Source organism: Protopterus annectens, chromosome 3.part1, assembly GCF_019279795.1.
Source record: "Protopterus annectens isolate FY-2018-M chromosome 3.part1, PAN1.0, whole genome shotgun sequence".
Taxonomy (NCBI): Eukaryota; Metazoa; Chordata; order Ceratodontiformes; family Protopteridae; genus Protopterus; species Protopterus annectens.
Genome location: NC_056732.1, coordinates 1,686,361,250 through 1,686,379,380, shown reverse-complemented (window position 1 = coordinate 1,686,379,380; position 18,131 = coordinate 1,686,361,250).

Sequence of the window (18,131 nt, the reverse complement as noted above, 5' to 3'; positions counted from 1 at the left end):
GAAGAATTAGAATAGTGGACTTTTAAGCTAATGTGGTGGACTTCCTTATTAAATGAAAGCAGTCCCATTCTCAAACTGTCTCTGAGCCCTAATAATGACTGGATGTGCCTCTTGACCACATAAAATAATAAGTCATGGCTTCTTCCTGCAGAGTAACATGAAAGCACTACTGAGCTTTTGGTTTGAATTTCTTCACCTCCATAAGCAACAAGCTTTGCAGACCTTACCAAATCAGGCCTTTCACCTTTGCACACTCTGGCAAATGCTTCTGCAGACATAACATTGCACTTGGAACCTGTATCAACTTTGAGCTCTATGGGTTTGCCATTTATTCGAACAGTACAAAATATTACATTTGTGGCCCTTAAAACTACAGCATTGACTGTTTTATGAAGCACTGACACACCATCAACATAAAGAGTAGGCTTGCCACTGTCTAACTGATCAACTCATTAAAACTTTCCTTTTCAATAAAAGATTGTGGGCCTTTTGATTTACAAAACCTTTTGAAATTATTACATTTATTACATTTGTGGCATTGTTGACCAAAAGCTAAACCATTTTCCTTTTTAGATTCATGAGTTCCACCACAGTCATGACAGCTGGCAATGAAACTACGTTGGGGGCCATGCTTTAAGTTTGCTGGCTCACTCTTATGCTTCACTCAGACTGTGTGAACTCTGGAATTTTCTAGAATGCTCTGGGGTTTACCAGTGAGTGTTGCAGGGGTTACAGTTGCCATGTGCTTGGGCCTGTTTCTTTTAGAGCTGCTCTCATTTGCAAGCATATTTGTGTGCTTTTCTATGAGCTTGTATATCTGACAAATCTCAATTGCCTTATTCAAAGTTAAATCACTGTCACAAAGCAAAGTCTTTCTCTGTTTAACTGTTTTGTTGGTGTTAGGGGTTATTTCATTCTCGTTTGCTGTTAACATACTTACTGTTATGTTATTTAATGTTGTGCTCCACATAATATACCTTAATGTGTATTTGGATTAATCACTATTATGCTCTATTATGTTAATACTAACATTGGTTTGGTTATTACTAACCTTAACTTATCTTTATATCTAATTTACTACAGTGTGACAAGGTAGGCCGGTTCCAGGTGATCCACCTACCTTGGCTACTCCAGCTGTGGCACCTGGGCCCAGCAGGTCTGGGACCCAGCCTGGTTGTACCTCCTCTGCTGCCCCTGCACTCTCAGTGGCATTAGGTAGTTTCACCCCTCAGGACGGGGTTCACCTCCCCTCTTGGAGTGGTGGTGGAGGGGTGTTGTCACCAGTGATGAACTGCCAGGTTTGGTGCACAGGATTGAGTTCCATAGCTATGGACACCACCTGCACAAGATGGAGAGCATGCTGGCTATCATGGTGGGAAGACTTGCTCCAAAGCCCAGCTTCCACCACTGCCACCCCAGGTGAAGTGGAGGAGCAGTGCTGACATGCCCATGGGTGGGAACTTGAGTCATGTTGCTACCTTGTGGAGGTACTTGAGACTGGGATTCCACAACACCCTGCCAATACAAGGTGTTCACCCCCCTTGTGCCACACACCACCCCTGTCTGCTGTCTTGTCTGCCTTGTTTGTCTACAAAAGCTTCCTCACCTTCCCAACTTACCTCCCCCACACATACCTATGTCCCTTCCCCAACATTCCACTCTCACCTTAAAAAAATGGGTGCCTGTCCCAAAAAAACAAATCATTCCATACATAGCTCTCCATTTCACACACGTGCCACTGGACACATGTAATTTGTTCCGATTAGATTGACAACATAGTTATGTTGTCCTCACCCATCCTTCTGGGGATGACAGTCCAAATTCATCTACAAATTCTGTCAAAGTGCACAGTTGTCGCTGTACAATAAATGAGTAACTATGGTTATTCCCTACAGCCTTCCTGCACATACCTACCTGCCTTTCACTATGTTTTTCCCACTGCTTGCACCCAATTTCACCACTATCCTCTCTCCCCTGATTTCTTTTCTTTAAGGATTGTTTTGTGTGATGCTTTGCGACAAAGTGTGTCACTCAGCGTTGCTGGACTCAGCTAAATGAAGCTATATTGATATATGCACTTTAAATGACAATAAACACCCAAGAACATCTCAGCTGCAGACCACTGTGTTAACCTGCCAAGCTATGCAGCTGTTAATTAAAACAGGTGGTTTAAGCAAAACATACTAATTGCAAGTTACCATAATTAAGCATGTGTAAGCACAGCTGTCCATCGTGCTGTGTCACACAAAAAATGTAATGGAAAAACTGAGAGTGTAATTTCCAGTTTGGTACAGGACAACACCACTAGAATGCCAAGCACTAATGGATGTAACTGAGGTCTCTAATACCAGGTAAATGGGCACTTTTAACAGCAACATGTACAATTATACCTGCTAAAACATTAATGGCAAAATACATGTTCAATTGGGATTCTGATGGATAAATGGGTTCATAGGTTCAAAATTTCATAGGTTTATAGGTGTTTACTAGGCTAAGCTTAGCCATGCATCCCAAATCTCTGACAAGTCCTGATACCCTTGATAAGTGTAAGCATGGGCCTGGGAGATGAACCAATTACAGGTTACCTGTTTGCATGAGAGACATAGGTGCCAAACCAGGGATGAATTTCTGATTTCCCATCCAATTGTCCAAGTGGCTCTTGAATTGGGTTAGGGAGGAACTCTGCTTCACATGGCTGGGGAGCCTGTTTTATAGATGGGGTAGTCTCTGGGATACATACCTATATCTCCAGCATGTCCTATTTATATCACAGGCAAAGTTTAAGTCTTTAGAATGGTTAATTCTGGTACTGTTTGTTTTGTGGATATGCAGGAGGTCCATCAGAGTGGGGTATGACAATGCCCTACATACCAGACATAGAGCTCCCATCAAAAGCCTGTAGGAGACAGAATATAGGGATAGGGCCTTGAGGCAGTCTACATAGGATATATTTATTATGCCCTGTATTCTTTTAGTGAGGAACCTCTGTGGACATTCCAGTTGTTGGATATGCCTTGTTAGGTACTTACCAAAGGGTGCATTGTACTCAATGATAGGTCTGATTAATGCCGAATACAGTGGAACAATGACTTCTTTGGACTTAGATGCCATACCTTTGTTTATATGTTGTGCAACATAGAATGTTTTCCTCACCACTGTAAACATGTGATGATCAAAGGCTAGATTACTATCTATGTGTGTCTCTAAGTCCCTGACTGCTTGGTGACTCTAAGGGGTGTATTGTCAATATGATAGTTACCAGGGATAGACGACTTCCCAAAGGATACCATTATGCATTTCTTGGCATTTAGTTTTAGTCCAAGGCTCTGACATCAGTTATTTGTCTGTGTCAGCCCCTCCTGGAGAACATTTGTGTCAGTGTGAGATTCAATGACAGCTACTAATTTGTAATCATCTGCAAATTTAGTCAGCCAGAGACCACTGACATTGGCCTTGATATCTGAAAAGTAAATGTCAAAAAGGAGCAGTCCAAGGACTGATCCCTTAGGAACTCCACTTGTGACTGGCCTCTTTGTAGAGGTACATCCCTATAAAGCCAGGCACATAACAATGGATATAATGGAGGTATGTCACAGAGTGTATGTGTGCACTTATACCTTCACAAATACCTATACTGCAACCCTGACTCAGTAGCTCAATCTGTTAAATGCTTTGCAACCAGTAAGTTTTGCCACACATAGTCCTGGGTTCAAATCCAGTGGTGTGTAGCATTTAAATTACATTATTGTGAAGCCATCAATGAATGACTGAGTCATGCACTCTTTATCCACACAATGATTTTCAAATGAAATGTATGTTTTTCACTGATGGAAATCACAGGCCTGCAGATAGGAGCACACTTGGCATATCCCTATAGCAACACTATAAGTGCATAAAGTGTCAGGTCATGCATTAATATGCATTCACAGGGGATTTTAATTTAGCTAATGCAAATGAGCCCCACTGATATCACAGTGCACCACACAGTCATTTCATAATGATATTACAGATTAGCATAGCTGCACAACTACCATACACATATGGAGGTCTTGCTAGTAACAAGGACTGAAAGCACACGTTTGACTTCTATAATGTAACACATGGCCTGACAGTTACACAAATGGTTGACATAATGGCATATTTACCCCCAGTCTTGTTCAAGGACACAACAAACATGTTGCCCAATACTCTGTTAGTGATACTGCTGCCTAACATACTTACCTTAAACACATGCCTTAATTTGCAGTGGAATTGGTACCCTCTGCCTCTACAAGGCTGCCACAGCTCCCACAGTTACTCTTACAGTTAGTTGTCCTCCAAAGTGTTCACACTCTCTGCTTATGCCTATTGCCTGCAGCATCAGCTGCAGCCTGTAGCACACACATCTGTATGTAAAAGTAGCTGCTACAGACATACCTCTGCAATGATATAGTATTTTGACCCCAGGAATGTCCAGCACATCATATCAGAAAGGGCTTCTAATCTACATGAAGGCCATATATCTTGTTCATTGGTTGCATATCATTCGCTGATTATACTACAAATCAGCTGTGTTGGCTGCAATAAGCATTTCAAAACCACAGATTGGTAAAGAGCCAATCACCTGGTAATGAGAACCATGTTAAAAATGCAAACAGCTGGCTAGAAGAACCGGTCTGCATGAGCCTTTCTTTAGAGAGTAAACACATTGCCAAACACTTTATATATCTGCACATATCAGGAGTATTGCACTCTATCAGGTATTTAACCTTTTTGTTTACAAAATGATGTATATGTGTTAATATATATAGGGGGAGTGGGGTTTATAGCATTAAGCCTCTCTTAGAACTGTAATGATGACATGTTCTTGATTTCCAGATTTGTTATACCTACAGAAGATGTAGTACATCAAGGGTGTAATGTTTTTTGTGAATGTGGCACACTGGTCTTGTGGGAATGTCCCTTTATAGTGGTTGTAATATCACACTGCTATTTGTTTGTCACTGCTGTTTTGACATATTATCAGGGGGTTGCCCCTAGGAGATAGACTACAATGGACTCCTGTGTTGGGTGTGTGATCATACTGTATCTGTTATGGCACACATGGGAATAGATGACTATTACTAGTATTTGAGTTGCATCCACATGATTAGTATGTTTCCACACTGTGGAATATGCCATGTGTGATCAAGCAGTGGATAATGCCAGTCATTCTGTTCTTGCTGATTCTCTACATAGTGTACCTCCATGTATGTAATCCTGACATGTGTTCCCATTTTGTTGTCTTTCAGGAAACATGTATGCCAGACAATGTGCCCCTTTTATGGATGTTGAGAATGATATCATCCTGGAAAGCTTCCGTCAACACCATGAACTCCTACTGTTCAGGTGGAGGCACAACAGGGAACAGTAGGCAGCATTGTGGACTGACCTTGTCCACAATGTGAATGCCATAGGTCACCAGAGCAGCACATATAAGCAGATTCAATACTGTGCCACACATATGATTAATGCTGCACACAGAAGAGCAGCATATGTGGCCAGAGATTGTGGTGTCACTGGTGGAGGGCCTGCAGCAGAACAACCACTCTCAGCCACTGAGGAATTCCTGATGAACCAGGAACACATGACAGCTCCCAGGCATCCATCACACTGTATATTGTGGATGTGCCATATGTGTCAACTGTGCAAAGTCTTCACAAATGACAACAGTGTACCTCATTGATGCTGATGAGATTGCAGTGTAAAGAGCTGTTATTTGCAAGCAACTACAGATGTTTTGGGGAAAAGTATGTCCTACTATATGAGATTTTGGGTTAAACAGGTCTGTAATAGTGACAACAGTGTATACAGCTTTACATATATTGCAACATAATACTGCAGAACATAATAGTGCAGGTATTAATATACTGCTTTTCTTTTTCATAGCACAGGTTAGCAGGGGGGTTCGTCTCTGTCCCCAATACAACCTGATGTCAGTGTCTCTACAGACTCTGATGATTATGGTGGGCAAAGTGAGGCACAGGTGGGAGTTTCATGGGCTGAATCTGTCCCAGAGGTTTACATCCCTCTTCTGTCCTCATTATCACCACACAGTCAGTATGCCTACACATACCCAATCCCCAGAGGCCACAGATATTTTACAGTCAGAGGATGGGGACTATGAACAGGAAAGTGTGACAACTATGGCTCCAGTGAGTGTAGACACTGGCTATAGCCAGACAGCTGACAAGGTTCCACACAGTTGGATTGATACAGGTGCTCATAGGGGTCTTGCTGTCATTCAACCACGTGTTGCAGGTGTCTTATCATGGGTCACTTGGCATATCAGGCCATCATGAAGGCATAGGCACATTCCAAAAGGAACTCCAGAAGAATGCTCAGGGTTATGAATGCAGCATATTCTGACATCTGTGACTGTCTCCACTGCATTGGTGATACGCTGGATCAGTTCACTGATGCAGTTGAAAGAAGGTGGTCTGAGAGAGATCACAGAATATCTGTCTTGGAATACACATTTTCTGTGATGGACTGTCTGGTTGGAGTTGAGCTTTGGACTCATGGATGTAGGTCAGCAACTACATCTGCTGAGAGTCCACGTGGCCATGCTGAATCACGCTCTCATAGTGGCAGTACATCCAGCACTACAGAGGGGAGTGTGCTGTCCACACCAAGATATGCCAAATCATGGGCTTATGGTCCTGGGTGTTCCCATGGAGGATACGGTCCCAGCAGACAGCAGTCATCATCAGCTACTAGCACCACTTCTGACATTGGCCATGAAGGTGCCAGTGTAATTCCTGGCAGAGCCAGGTCCCATGCTCTGGGGTGGAAATGGTGAACTGTAGCTCTATCATGCACAGTTCACAGCTGTCCAACATACACAAATGTTGGGCTAGCACTGAGCTTGACTGTGTTCATGCACACACTCACACCACTACCAAAATCAGGTCACCTACAGTCACACACAGCACATTTCCATGGTCCATCTTGCCTGCTTCCCTCCCTGACTCACACACATACTTTCAACCTATTGGGTCAGCCTAGGCCTCCTGCACCCCCACACAACACCCTGTGCAAGTCATGATACCTGTGCCACATCCCTGTCATCCTTGTCATCGATGAAGGGAAATGAAGTTATATGTCTGATGCACAGGGTGCCTATATAAATTAATATGTAATTGTGCAATGCAGTGTTGCTTTGCCATGTCACTTGTACTGGTCACTGACAGATACTGTATGCTGACATTTGTAATGAGTAAGTCACATCATTTTGTGTACCTTGTGTTGTATAATGTTGTAATGGCTGTATACTTATACAATGAAAGGTATGTCACAGACCTTTTTATGGTTCAGTTTCAGGAGTCTGTAAGGGATACCTATGGATACACAGCAGCAATAAACCCATAGACATCACAGCACAGGATGGAATGTCAGTACAGAAGACATATGTCTCTGTCAAAGTACAGCAGTATAGGTGCATGTCTCCATAAGGTCATACGTGTATAATAGGCTAAAAAGGACAATGGTGTCATGCAGCCTACTTATGCATCCTTATCTATGACATGGTCTGATACACTTGATAAGTGTCACCAGGGTTTCTGTACCTAAAACATCTGCAAGCTTTGGTGATGGAGATCACCCATCTACTAATTTCCTTTGTCCATTACAGACATTTGTCCTACACCTATTATGATTATCTTATTCTATATCCCATCATGTAACTTGCACATGATGTGCGTTATAGCAGACATGTGCTTCACATGCATGGGGAGCCTCTTACATATAGGGTTTAGTGTCTGCATTACATACTTGTTTCTCTAGCATGTATTATTTATACCACAGTGATGGTATAGTTGTGTAGAACAGGTAATACATGTGTTAGTTCTGCCTTGAATAAGCAGGTGGTACACAGTTGGATCTGACACCTCCCTATATGGCAACCACACACATCTCCTCCAAAGCATGTAGGAGACAGACTACACATGTATGGTCTTTACACGAACTGCATCAGACATGTTATCTGCAATGTGTATTGGTTTACCATGGAACCTGTGTGGCTGCTACAGTTGTGAGATATACTTGTATAGTGACATAGCAAAAGTGCCATTGCACTCAATGACAGGTCTGATGAGTACCAATTATGGTGTAACAATAACAGTCTGGGATTTACATGCCATACCTAGGTTGTACAAAACTGAACAAATCTCTACATCTTACCGACCACTGAAAGTCAAAGGCTACATTACTCTCTGTGTTCATAAGTCCATGGGTAATGACTCAACTGTGTGCGGTGTTCGGGTGGATGACTTCCAAAAGGATAGTATTGTGCAGTCCTTGGCATTTACTATTTGTCAGTGGCCCAGACAACAACTGAATGTGTGTCTCAGACCATCCTGGATGACTGTTGGTTCTGTGTGGGATTCAGTGACAGCTCCTAATTTCCAGTCACCTGCTACTGTAATCAGTCAGAGGTCACTGACAGTGGCCATGACTGCAGAGAAGGGAATAGCTACAATGGGTACTCTATTAATGATGTCTGAGGGAAGTCCACTGGTGACTGGCATCATTGTAGTGTAGGTCTACCGAATGGTATCTTCCCAGATTATGACTACCAGACACCTGGCCATTAACCAGCTGGCATACCACTCTGTAAATAACCTACACAGTTTCCAGCAAGGCCTGCTGGCCTAATATTGTCAAACACCTTGTCAGGCCATGGTAGGTAGAGTGAGTCATATTCCCATCATTCATTGCATACTGTAAAACTCAGTGAGGTTCACCAGTTAGGGTAGGTAGGCATGATCATCCCTTGAGCAAAACAAACTGCATTTGGTCCAGTGTCAGTAGGTATATAACATTGTTACTGATCATATCCATGCTAACTCCTTTTATGGCTTTGCATATCAGATGACAGAGAGACCTGGGGACACTTCTTGGTATTGCATGTTAGTTGCCCTCTGTGCAATAAGTACTGCAGTTACTTCCATCATGTTCCAAGAAAAGAGTCATCCAAGGTGTCTGTACAGAGCACAGACAAACAATGGAGGGAAGCGTAATAAGTATACCCTGTGAAGGTATGGTGGGAGGTTTTATACAGGTATTCTGCAGCTAGACACTACTCAAGTAGTATGCACTGCAAGGACACAATTACCTTGTGAAGAATGCAGAAAGCAGGGGAGTCCCCTGAATTGCTGGTGCCTGGCTACTACTACTGCTGGTCTCACCACAACCAGTCTGCCATGGGATTCCATGCTCCAATACTTTTTTTGTCATTACAAGCAAAACATTATTATGAAGCTCATGATAAGTAGCAGGACACAGTGTGTTTGTTCATCCACATGGTTGTCCCACATCATGAAAGGCTCTGTAGAATTTACATATCCTCCCTCCAGGTAGATCCCTTGATTAGTGACCTGAGCAATCAGTTGGCTTTTGTATGTATTATGCCTTCTGTACCAGGATTGGTGGTATATCACTAGGGAACTGACCAGATGGTGATTAGGAGCAAAGCTGCAGCATCACAATATAATGTGCAATGTCCAGTGGCATAGATGTCAAGGCTTGCTGAAACTAGCAGCACAGCGATGGTGATCCATCTTAGGTGACAATTTCACAGCACTTCATGCATCCTTCCCTTCAACAGATTAGTGATGGATATCTGCATGACATGACTTTGATGTCTACTGCAGAGGACTGACCACCTTTGGCCAAAGTGTGTCCACCTGCCACATATACTAGGTATGTCATATTGTACTGTTATGTACCCAAAACACATGTCTGTGTTCCCACATCATGTCACACAACAACCAGTTTGCTGTTGGGTTGCTTGACTGGCATTGTACGCTTGCAAGGCCAACTTAATATCAGCAAAGTTGAACAAGTCCTCTGTGTATGCATGGCATCCACATCTTCACTGCAAGGTGTGCCTAAAAACACTATGTTTCAGGCTGTTGACCCCAAGGGTGTGGCAGCATGAGCCTAACTTTGCAGGACTTGCACAGTGTCACATTTGTAGGTGTGGTATAGGGACCATACCTAATGACAGGATTATGGTCAATCCAAGGTCCATATGGCTGGCAAAGTATTGTATGGCACACTGTCAGGTGCTGTGTTACCTTAAGAGACCTACATAAAGGTGACATGTTACATTTCACAATCTGTCATGACACAGCATAACAGTGGCATGTTGTGATGTACACACAAGCATGACTGTATTGCTAATGGCACTATCAATGACTAATGATGATGTGGAAAGTGTAACCACCCCTCTACTCCTATGCCACACAAACACATGTGACAGATGTGACTGTACTTCAAACCTTGATTCCATGGCATCTCACACAGCAGTCAGTACATATGGCAATGAGCAGTTTGCCAATATGCACAACTCACCTCATTCACCACCCACACCCACACAAACACACCTGCATGTGTGCAGCTCCTTACCAGACACATTCCCAAACAACAGACACCTCAGAAAACCTACCTCTGGAGAGCACAGTACACATAATCGTGCATGCATCACTGTCTCACCAGTCAAACACCTGAGGCACAATGCAAAAGCAGAAGTATTATTCATAGGTGAGTACATCTTGAGACACATTGATGTCCGTGTCACCAGGTTACATATGGAAAATGTTATGAGTTAGCTGTCTGTGGGTTGACATGATACACCATACCACACATTGCCACAACTCAAGGAATATCAGGTGACATAATGATGACGTCATATTTCCTGCAGGTGTGTGCGACTAGGAACATACATCACTGGACTGTATGCAGACACATGATTGAGCTTACACACTCTGTGTCTCTCGCGGGTATGCCCATAAATTGCAGCTGCATTTGACCCTCACCTAGGATGATGGCTTAATACACACAGAAAATGAAGGACTTCAATAATTGCCTTAGTGTGTGGTGTCATTGTAAGGAGATCCACTACATATCTGCCTGGCATGACTTGATCAACAGGCATCAATGCTTTTCCAGAGATGGTCTTCATCTCTCAAACCTGGGATTCTGAGTACTGGCCAAGGCTGCTGACTCCCCCGCACTGCATCTTATAGGCACTATCTGGAGGGAAAACTTTCCAGTGAGAACTCCATCTTCATACAACATCACAGTTATGCTGCTACACGTTGGGGAATGGCAAGACTAAACCCTACTCTGTGGAAGGTGTCCACACCTTGGAATATGCAGGCATTTGTGCAGTCAAAGACACCTGATTCATGGCTGTGAATAGCACCACAGCCATATCAGACTACATGTCCTTCCACATGTTCAGACCTCAAACTGACAGTGTGTAAGGTAATGCATGTGGTATATACATATTCATTAAGGATAGATACACATTTAGTAAAATACTATGCTTTCCCAGTGACACTGCAGGTGCTATTCACTGATGGAAGAGCACCTAATCAAGCCATTGCCAGCTGCAGGAGCAGCTCCGTGAATCCAAATACCCATTGTACTTATTTGAATGTACATGTGTCTATCAACATGGTTTGGGGTGGCATTAAGTAACCACCAAATGTGTTGCTTACTCATGCTGAAACTCACTTACCCAAAGGTTAGTCCATGTCCTTAACTACAATGCCCTGGACCTGTGACATGACAGCCGAAAAAGGTGAGGCAACGTAGTGCTTCATGTATTTCCCAATATGGGTGACCACTACAGCCCACCACTGTAAGGCCCTCCCTGGTGAGATCTGACCGCAGATCAGTCTCATAAAAACTATCAACTCTAACCCATCCTTGCAAATAATACAGAAATATACTTCAACAAGGAAATGTATTACCCCCATGGGATGGTTTACATAGTGGGACTGCACCTCCTCCCTTAGATGGGACAGGCAAGTATGCAGAGCTCTACACTCATGCATTACGTAAGCAGCAGTATGACTGCATAGGCTCAGCTGTACTGGACAAGGGAAACACAAGCTCCTCATAGCACAGCAAACCTGCATGTTGGACAACTGCCATTACCAGGCTGTACAATAAAAGGTGGACATTGCTGTGTGACAGTTGGGGTGAGGGTGCCCCCTAAAATGGAGGCACAACCTCCTCAGCTAAAACAAGCACATAGTGTTTGTGTAACATCATGCAGAAACAGTATGTAACAAAATTAGCCTCCCCGACAAAGCAGAACCACAACACACAGTGTAGTTACATGTGTAACCTCAGCGGACAGTCCCAGATTGTGAGTGAACTTGTACATAATGATACCACATATAATTGGTCTGTACTCATAGCTAATCTGTTGTCCCACAGGTTCTGCATCAACTTCACTACCCTGTCCCCACCATATGTGCCACATGACATTCATACAACCTGTCCCATACCTTCTATATCTACAGAGCAGGTCATAACTGTCCTGTCTATGGGGGATACACAGCATGTATTGGACATGCTAACATCCCAGGCTATGTTCTACATGAGATCCATCAAGGATTACTAACACTATTGGTAACTCCTTGCAATCATACTGTAACCACTGGCTGCATCCCAGCTGACTGGACAACGGCAAATATGATCCCCTTGCACAGAGGTGATACATCCAGTGACCACCAGAACTGCAAACCTATTTGCCTAAGTAGCTATATCTGTGGGGCAAATCATCATGGAGCTGATCAGCAAACATATATGTGATCTACAAACAGTTGACTGTACACAGTTTGGATGTCTGACAGGGAGATCATGGCTGCTAAACATGGTGGACATGTCCTAGGCAGTCACCAAGGACCTGGGTGAGGGGATATCAGGGCATACAACCCCCTGGATGTAGCAAAGCCATGTGACTCTATCCACCACTTAGGCATCACTGAAAAAAGTACCCACTTAGGTGTCTATGGTAATACCATTACGGGGTCACTAAGTGGCTCATTGGTGGCACACATACTCAAAATAGGGGAAATCCACCTCCAATAGCTGATTTGTAAGCATCAGTGTTCAACAGGGCTCAGTCCTGGGTCCTGTACTGCTTGGGATCCATTTAACCATGATACAAGTGAATAATGACTTTCTGTGGCTAACATTGTTGGTTGATGCCTGCCAACTGTGAGTGGTCATTCACTCTGAGTTATGTCAATATCCTACAAGAGGGTATTGATGAACAAATGCCTGCTGACATACTACTGGCCATAAACTCCATGCAAATAGATAGGTAGTATTTCCATCGCTAACACCTATGTTCCTGGCAAGTAGCTGTGATGCACATACTAAGGGGTGATAGACCTAGACACATAGACCCGTCACAGAGGGTTACACCTAATGTACCTGAGATCACCATGTCTCCCCAGTGGTATAATGGGAATCATATGCCATAAAGAGGGCACAGTCACCCAAAATTGACATACTCATAACTTCCATGTACTCTTCCCCCAGCATGCTAATATTTGAGTGCAATGGTCATTTGGTACTATACCTTTCCAAGCACTACTGGCAATTGCAAACAACACAATGGTCCCTCACAAGGGAACTTCAAATGTTCAGCATCTGTTCAACAGGCTTAATCTAAAATCAGAGGTCATTGTAGCCTGTGGCATATATGATTGGAAATGCTGCATATCTGTAAGTGGCATGGTACATGCATTACTCACTCTAAAGACATTAACCTGGTATGTGACATTAGTAATACATGCTGGTGGGACAGATCTGTCAAGCAGACATTAACGTACCTTTGAAACAGAATCCTGCCAAATGGCTAACAGAGCACCTCAGTGGACCTCATAAGATGCCATCTGTATGACTGGCTGGGTGGCCATCATTTCACCACAGAGCTTCTCTCTGTTTTCCTCGTGGACAGGAGCAATATGTGTTGATCACGTAAACAAGAGTATAAATTTGGCTAGTATTGTGAGAGCTGGTGGGTCATTATGCTACTAATGTTCAAAGATCCTCTGATTCCATAAGCTTATGTAAAATGCTGTAACAGCCACACACACAAACATGGCTACATTGAGGATAGCACCACTTCCACTTACTGTTTACAGGAGACAGTACAGCACACACACACACACACACACACACACACACACACACACACACACACACACACACACACACACACACACACACACATACACACACACTGCAAGTTGGCTGCATGTAGATTAGAACACTTACCTATCTAATGATATACACTACAAATCACAGTACATGACACACACGCTACACCTCAAGTCTGCTATTTCTATCTCTTTAGGACATCTGATGCTTGATGACATCAGCAGGCCTAGTTGTAGTCAGGCATTTGGTGGCCTACATCACCTGCTGCAACCAGAATAGTGCAAAACCCTACTTTTTTTAAGTTACTGAGGTGATCATATTTATGTTGTATGGAGATACACACACACACACACACACACACACACACACACACACACACACACACACACACACACACACACACACACACACACACACACACACATACACACACACACACACACACACACACACACACACAGAGTGAGTGGGTTGGAGCAAACATAGAACACCTATCTAATATTGCACACTATAGAGCACAGTACATATTGCACATGCCACAGCTTAAATCTCACATTGCAATGGCAGCTGGTAGTCTTAAGGTCAATGGCATCAGCAGGCCTTGTAGAAGAGGGCAGTTTGAAAAATGGCAGCAACTTACAGGGCCAAAACGTGCAGAACTATTGCAGTTTCGTAGTCAATGAGGGGCTCTCAGCTGTTTTGCATCGAGATGCATGCACATATACACACAAGTGGCCTGAAGTGAGATTAGAACCCTTGCCTAATTACTCTTACACACTACTTATCAAACATGTCATGGCTGAAGTCTGTTTTAGACATGACTGTAGGCAAACTACTTGTGGATTACACAAACTAGGCTTGTGTTGAACAGCATATGTGGCATGCAGAGTGAAATTGCTTTGTACTGTTATCTGCTTCTAGTCACCTAGCAGTCAGATAAGTGTTATTTATCCTAGCTATTTGGTTACAGTTACCAGTTTGGCCATATGTGGCTGTTTGCATTTGGATGGGCAAGCCTGTAGGCAAGAACAATGTGCCCTGTCCATGCGTGCATAGACAACATTAAACATTACATCACCTGCTCATCTTTTGCGTATGTGTGGTGACATCCAGCAGGAACAGGGGTCTGTAGGTAAGTGCAGTTTGTACTGGTGAGTCCTTACTTTGGATCATTTGAGCAACATTATAGATGTGTGATAGTGCAGCTTTACTCACCATTATCAGGGTATGTAGGTCAATACAGACATCCACACACATATTTATGTATATAACAGGGATGTATATAGAAATGTAACAATTGCAATATATATATATATATATATATATATATATATATATATATATATATATATATATATATATACATATATGTGTGTGTGTGTGTGTTACGTAGATATATGGGGAGAGACCTGAGATGTATGTTTTATATATATATATATATATATATATATATATGGATCTACCTGACTACATCGACACTGCATTACACCAACAACTTCACCGACACCACATAATTGACAGTTCACAAACAAGACACCTCATATACCCGACACATCAGAACAACAAACCAAACTAATCCCCTGTCCAAAACCCACACACACAACACAAACACACCAAAATACTTACAAACCAACACTAACCCTTACATACACAACTATCTACAACCCTAACCGAAACCCTAACCCTATGGTCCGTCACTATCGCACACTCACCTAACCCGTGCCCTAACCCTAACTCACTTAACCCGCCCCTAACCCAAAAATATCACTACTGCACCCTTACCTAAGGCGCCTAACCCTAACTCACTTATCCCACCCCTATCCCTACAGACCGTCAACATCGCACACTTACCTTACTCACACCCTCACCTAACCCGCGCCCTAACCCTAACTCACTTATCCCACCCCTACCCCTACAGACCGTCAACATCGCATACTTACCTTACTCGCACCCTAACGTCCGTCACTACCGCATACTTACACATCCTTTCCCCATCTCCGTGTTCTCAGCGTTGGTGTTCTCCTCCGTCGGTCTTCTGACTTGTCGCTCTTCTGACTCGCTGTCGATGTTCTGCCCTGTCGATGTAGTCAGGTAGATCCATATATATATATATATAGCTATATATATACATATATTTATATAAAGGTATATCTCTATTTGTATATATGTATATATATATATATATATATATATATATATATATATATATATATATATATACAGAGAGAGAGAGAGAGAGAGAGATACTATCTATGGGAGAGAGAGTTAGTGAAAGACAGATATGTATACATATATGTATGTATGTATAGACATATCTATACATAACAGGTTATTTTAGGGAAAGGCCACCAGAATTGCATTCTCTTTAATTAAGTGTATTAGCATTCCCAGTGGGATTGTCAGTACTTATAAACTGACTCTTGGCCACACCTACTTGTACTTCAGTCTGGGATTTTGTGTGTTACAGATAATGACATCTGTCCCTGTGTCTGCAGTACTACACTTGACTCAAATTGTCCGTGGCATTCTTCAGCTGTCTGAAGTAATTAATATGTGACAGAGGTTAATAATGTTACACCACACACAGACTGACAGTCTGTAAAAAAAACAACACATCCAAAACCATTTGGATATTTCCAAATTAGAATTATCAATGACATCACCCATGCTAATTCCCTAGTCCACAGAAGCTGCTAGACAGAGAGTAGTCATTCATCACACAATCAACAGTATCAATATGTACATTGTTATTCCTGCATTAAGTGAGACATGCAATGTATGATCAATTTCTATATTACTGCCCTGAGATTGCCTGGAGTGTTGATATATCATTGATAAGTTACTGTTACAGCAGTTATATGGGAACACTGCTGTATTGGGGGTGGGGGAACAACCCTGCATATTCTGCTGGGATATACAGTAGTCTAGAAAATCATGGATCCTCTCTGTTTAGCATCTCCCTTGACTGATGTAATGAATATCCCATGCATGAGGCCTAGTGACTATTAAAGGACACATGATAGTGGACTGGGTATAGTCCCATGTGGATGTTACTTGTGTCCAAATAGTCCACTATATTTACTTGCATAAATGTAGCAGATCCATGCATACCATACTAATCCTTACAAGTCCTGTGTTGGTTAGAGACTTATCTTGCAAATGCAGCAGTTGACAGAACTGTAGTTCAGGGCGGACTCTGTCTGATGCAAGCAGTACACAGCCAATACATGGATAGGTACAGGTTGTGTGGGTTGCCTAGAATCAAGTTTAATATATGTATGTAAGTAGGAGTAAGGTGTCAATCCCTAGGTCCCTAGGTTGTCAGTGAATGTGATATGCATTGTCTCTTAGCCAAAGGCAGGGCATACTGAGCATGCCTACATCTGCCTACAGGGACATCAGTAGGGGGTTCCTCCTCTGACTCCTCTTGTGACTACGGCTGTGGTGACCTAGGCACTGGTGGTGGGGCTGTCTATCCATTCCCTTTGCTGATCCTACTGCAGCTGTTTCCACAGGATCAGATAGTGTAGCATAGCACATACTGTGAACATATGTGCACATGTGGCTGGAGAGTATTGCAGGGCTACCCCAGATAAATAGAGGCACCAGAACCATGTCTTCAGAAGCCCAAACACATGCTCTATGATGTTCCTAGTTTATGCATGTGCCTTATTATGGCATTCTTCCATGGGTGTGTGTCCATTTCTGATGGGTGTCATAATCCATGGTTCTAGGGTGTAGCCAGCATCCTCCAGTAAATGACCGTGTGGGATGTCTCCCCTAGCAAACATGTGGTACAGCTGTGATGTGTACCAGATATGGGAGTTGTGATAACTGCCGGGGCTGCCAGCACACACATTCAGGATAAACTCCTGGCATTGCACATGGCCTGACAGTTGATGGAGTGGTACCCCTTGTGGTTGATGTAGATTCTATCCTCTTCACTGGGTGGTGCCTATATGTGTACATGAGTGCAATCTATGGCACCCAGTACTTCAGAGTACTGTGCTATATGGTAGAAGTGTTGCATATTGCTGCCTCTCAACTCCAGGGTGAGGGGAAAGATATGTGCTCACTGGCATGTGGTAGCATGGCATCCAGAAACTGGTGGAGTATCCTGGATGCAGATGCCTGTGAGACCC